This window comes from Colletes latitarsis, chromosome 1 (genome assembly GCF_051014445.1).
Source record: "Colletes latitarsis isolate SP2378_abdomen chromosome 1, iyColLati1, whole genome shotgun sequence".
NCBI classification, from domain to species: Eukaryota; Metazoa; Arthropoda; class Insecta; order Hymenoptera; family Colletidae; genus Colletes; species Colletes latitarsis.
The window spans coordinates 36889708-36895197 of NC_135134.1; the positions used below are offsets into that span (position 1 = coordinate 36889708).

At 33.0% G+C, this 5490-nt stretch overlaps 1 non-coding gene across 1 annotated transcript; it reads right to left on the reverse strand.

The window, feature by feature from the left end:
• Window positions 1-4351: 4351 nt before the first annotated feature.
• On the reverse strand, window positions 4352-4471 carry LOC143345686 (5S ribosomal RNA). Its single transcript, XR_013080290.1, has one exon. It is a non-coding gene; the product is annotated as a 5S ribosomal RNA (ribosomal RNA).
• Window positions 4472-5490: the final 1019 nt, after the last annotated feature.

Here is a 5490-nt window from a genome sequence, read left to right on the forward strand (position 1 = left end):
TACTTATCAACGACGTAACCAAAAATTTGTTAAAAATAAGTAAATTATAAAAAATTTGTAACTGTGCACAGAGTTCACTTACAAGAACGATTTAATATAGTTTAATCAACTAAGTTTTGTTTGCAATACGTATTATTTTATCGAAAAAAGAATAAAAGTACGACGAACTAGAACAATGAAATCTGGATTAGTTATTTATCATAATAAGGAAAGAAAAACTTTCATATATAATAAAACATTTTAAAAAAGAGAATCGCTTACTGGATAATATAAAGAAAATAGAACGTATAACCGTTTCAGTACGGATACAGATCTGCTTCAAAACTGATACAGAATCGTTTCAGAACCGATATAATAACGGTTCTGTAGAACCGTGACCACAACCGATATAAACTAGAATCTTTTTCATTCATAACTGTTATAACGACATTTCGGTTCTTAAGAAATTTTGGTAAGAATCTTTATGTGTATTATAGTTTGAAATGATTCCTGATTCCTGCTTTCATTCATTCCTTTTGATTTTTATATTCCAATGGGGAAAAATCGGTTCTAATAGTTTTCGGTTTAAAGTGATGGCTTTTGCATATAACTCGTAAAACTTGCATGAAATTAACATTTTCATCCAGCGATCCACGGTCTCGTTTTATGTCTCAATAACTCGTACGCGCTCCGTTCTCGTATCTCATTCATCCCAGATACTCGCGTAATCGTCGAACGATTGTCGCTGTTGCAAAAAATCGGGTTGAATGGAACTGGAACGGAGTGCATGTTCGTTAAGTCGGCAGGCAAAAACTGCCGGATGAATGGCTGGATATACTCTGTTCCAGAGGCATCCTTCTCGAGTAGGACGAGGGAGTCGCAGACAAAGAAGAAAGGGAGTAGGCACGTACCTGGAAATTCTAGGACCCTTCCCCTATGAAAACTCGAAAACAGTCAACAACTTATATTTTCATGTTATTACAATTTCAGTAATTTACATTCAGCGCACAAAAATAAGCCGTTTTTATATTTTTTTTTCTTTTATTAACGACAGCTAAGCCTCTCTCTACTATCTATCTTCACAGAAGGTACTATTAGAGTCGTCCAATGAGTACTTATGAGTGTATATGTTTCGATTTTTTCGACTTTATCTTGATTCATATGCAAACCACTTCAGTATGTTTCGATTCAAGTCCATTATTTACTTCTTTATATTATACATTTATTTTCTTTGAATTTTTTGTTGAATTGCAACAATCTTAAAAATGTCAATGGTACTATAGTTATATTCCGCAGTATACAGGGTGTTCGACCAGCCCTGGGAAAAATTTTAATGGGAGATTCTAGAGGCCAAAATAAGACGAAAATCAAGAATTGTTAAAAAGTTATTAAAAAATTTTAAATCATTCTGAAAAAATTATTTTTGGATGCAGAGTTCAATTACAATTATTTTTGGTGAATACACATACCCTTGAAATGTTACCCACTTTCGAGAAAAAAAATTCAAGTAGGTACTGAAATTTTTAGATGAAATTAAAAATTTTCAAATCGTTCTGCAAAAAATTATTTTCGGTTGTAGGGGTCGATTACAATCATTTTTGGTCATTACACATACCCCCGAAATCCTACCCACTTTCGAGAAAAAAATTCCTTACCGAAAATATAATTTCTGGCTAGAAATGGTTCCCCGAAATTTCATGCTTACGTTTAAAACATCATAACTTCTGAACGGATTGGACGATTTTAATGTTCAAAAAGCCAAACGCCGTGTATTTTAGTGTAGAATATGTAGCAATTATAAAAATATACGAAAGGTTGTTCCTTGGCCCCGTAATGTTAGAAAAACCCCATAAAAATGGTCCAATTTTCAAACAGTCATAACTCCTATAATAGTGAATATATTTCAATGAAACTTTTTTCTGAAGTAGAGCCCATAGGTGTCTACAAAAAAGTATTAAACAACTTTTCTGTACAGCGTCAAACAAATTTATTAAAAATGAAAAACGAATTTAAAAAAAAAATCGACGGGGGGGTAGGTGCCTAAATGTTTGGACGAAAATAAAAAATTTCAAACCGTTCTGAAAAGATTATTTTCGTTTGCAGGGGTCAAATACAATAATTTTTGGTGAGTAGACATACCCTCAAAATCCTATGTAATTTCGAAAAAAAAATTCGAGAAGGTGTGAAATTTTTCGACAAAATTAAAAAATTTCAAATCGTTATAAAAAAATTATTTTTGATTGCGAGGGTCAATTACAAGCATTTTTAGTCAATAGACATACTCCCGAAATCTTACGCACTTTTGAGAAAAAAATTCAAGTAGGTACTGAAATTTTTAGACGAAATTCAAAAATTTCAAATCGTTCTGGAAAAATTATTTCCGGTTGCGGGGGTCAATTACAATCATTTTTGGCGAATAGACATACCCTCAAAATCCTGCGCATTTTTGAAAAAAAAATTCAGTACGGGCGAATCTTTAAACGTTAACAACTTTTTAACGAAGCCTCCATCAACAAATTAGTATTCTTGATTTTCGTCTTTTTTTGGCTTCTAGAATCTCCCATTAAAATTTTTCCCATCGGTAGCCAAACACCCTGTATACGTGTATAGAATGCAAAGCATAACTATGGCACCACTACAATTTTCGAGAACTTCAATTTTTTCGACTTTATTTTACAAATTTCAGTATGTTTCTTTAAATTTTTCTTTGAATTACAACAATCTTAAAAATGTCAGTGATGCTATAGTTATATTCCGCAGTGTATAACGTGAACATTTTCGGATTTACTATTGAAAAAGGACTCGTGAAGCAAATAATACATAAGTGAACTATACTTGGGTTGTATAAGAAAACTTACGTAATTGCAGGTGTAATTTATTATTTATCTGTCGAGATATTTCGATGTTCCATATACTCTGTGTGTTTATTCTATTATAATAATTATTATTTATTAGTCCAAATTCAGCACACTCAATGTAATTATGACATTCCTTCTGTTAATAAGAAAATGAGCTTCCTTTGTTTCTACCTCTTTAAAATTTTTTACAATTTCATAAACGCAGTTAACACGGTCAGGCGAATATTTTATTGCGTGAAAGTGGAACGGAACGTGTACCTTCTGCGAATGAATGCTGTTAACAAGTCGTGCCAACAGGCCTTTCGTATTAATGGAGGCAAAATAAAGCGATTACAATTGGCGGCAGTCCAACGCTTCCCATTGAAGGGTGTTTCTTGAACTAACGTGGCATACATGTATATCGCGCAATTGCTAGCATATACACGTTTTCGAAACCTACGTTTTCACGAGTGGATATACAAATTGTTGACACTTATATTAGCGATAAAGCATAAAATGATACCATGAGATACAAATGAGACCATCCGTAATCCGATTGTTAAAGAATGGAAGGCGTCAATATGTCTAACTACTGTCTACTTTGTTTCTATTATTGTTTCATCATTTGCGTGGGTTACTTTTGCTATTATTTCGACGTTGTTTAGGATTTCGAAACCTCGATTCAGCATCCAAATCTCATGATGTTTAAAATTCCACAATGACGTAATTTTTCGTGTGTAAGCAGAGGATTGATCTGTTAATATGTATTACAAAACATGTGTAATGTGTCATAAATATGTTAAATAAGCATATGAAATTCTAGTTAAATATTTTGGGTACTTTTCTTAAAAAAAAAAGAAGAAATATTACTAACTTTTCTACTCGAAACACGAAGACCTCTTAACACAATCTTTCGTCGTGTAGAACGTTCCTTTCTGCACGACGCGTCGCGACGCACTAAACTCGTTTGTGTTAACTTTCTGTGAGAGCGATTAACGCCAAGAAATGGTAATAGTAGAAAGTTCCTGACATCAGTAATGATAGAAGTCAAATAAGTACATACACCAAGTATGGAACGCGATGCGAAAATAGAGATTGAGCTCAAGAAACGATCTCTAGCAATAGGATGAGTCGGTGGTTCACCTCGTCCACACGATTCAGTGTGCTTTAAAAAGCGGTTAAGCGTTAAATAATTGAAATATTGTTTGATATCATCATTGGTAAATGCATACATTTACTAATATTAATTTGCACAGTGCATGATCGATTGTGAAATCTCAATCACACAAATGACAAAGCGTTTATTGCATAGACGCGTGTTTTTTTTGTATATATTTAAATTTGCTTAAAATAGTATTAATGGGTAGTGTTCAACATGGTATAAACTTTGACACAATATGTCGTTTAGATGTATGACAAACGATAATACTTATTAATATCGATGAAAATATATTTAAGAAAATGAAAAAACGAGCCTAGACTTAAATACCTTAGTTCCTATTTTCGAATTGATGATAAAAAAAGGGGGAAAAAATTGCCAACACTACGCACTGTTCCCAAGTGGTCACCCATCCAAGTACTAAATGCGCCCAACGCTGCTTAACTTCGGTGATCGGACGAGAACCGGTGTTTTCCAGCGTGGTATGAGCGTTGTCAAAATATTTCGCTTATTTCTAGTGTGATATGGTACAATGCTTATCAATATCGCCATAAATATAGAGGGTGTTCAGCTACCCCTGGGAAAAATTTTAATGGGAGATTCTAGAGGCCAAAATAAGACGAAAATCAAGAATATCAATTTGTTGATGGTGGCTTCGTTAAGAAGTTATTAACATTTAACGTTCCGCTCGTATTGAATTTTTTTCTCAAAAGTGCGTAGAATTTCGGGGGTATGTCTATTGACCAAAAATACTTGTAATTGACCCCCGCAACTGAAAATAATTTTTTTAGAACGAATTGAAATTGTTTTTTTTCGTCGAAAAATTTAGGCACCCCTGTCGATTTTTCTTAAAAATTCGTTTTTGATTTTTAATAATTTCGTTTGACGTCCTACAGAAAAGTTGTTTAATACTTTTTTGTAGGCACCTATGGGCTCTACATCAGAAAAAAGTTTCATTGAAATATATTCACTATTATAGGAGTTATGGCTGTTTGAAAATTCGACCATTTTTATGGGGTTTTTCTAACATTACGGGGCCAAGGAACAACCTTTCGAATATTTTTATAATTGCTACATATTCTACATTAAAATACGCGGCGTTTGGCTTTTTGAACATTAAAATCGTCCAATCCGTTCAGAAGTTATGGTGTTTTAAAGATTCGCATGAAATTTACGGGAAGCATTTTTGGCCTGAAATTATATTTTCGGTAAGGAATTTTTTTCTCGAAAATGGTTAGGATTTCGAGGGTATGTCTATTGACCAAAAATGATTATAATTGGTCCCTGCAATCAAAAATAATTTTTTTAGAACGATTTGAAATTTTTTAATTTTGTCGAAACATCTCACACCTTCTCGAATTTTTTTCTCGAAAACGGTTAGGATTTCGTGGGTATGTCTATTCACCAAAAATGATTGTAATTGACCCCCACAACCGAAAATAATTTTTCCAGAACGATTTGAAATTTTTTAATTGAATTGTTAATAACTTTTTAACGAAGCCTCCATCAACAAAT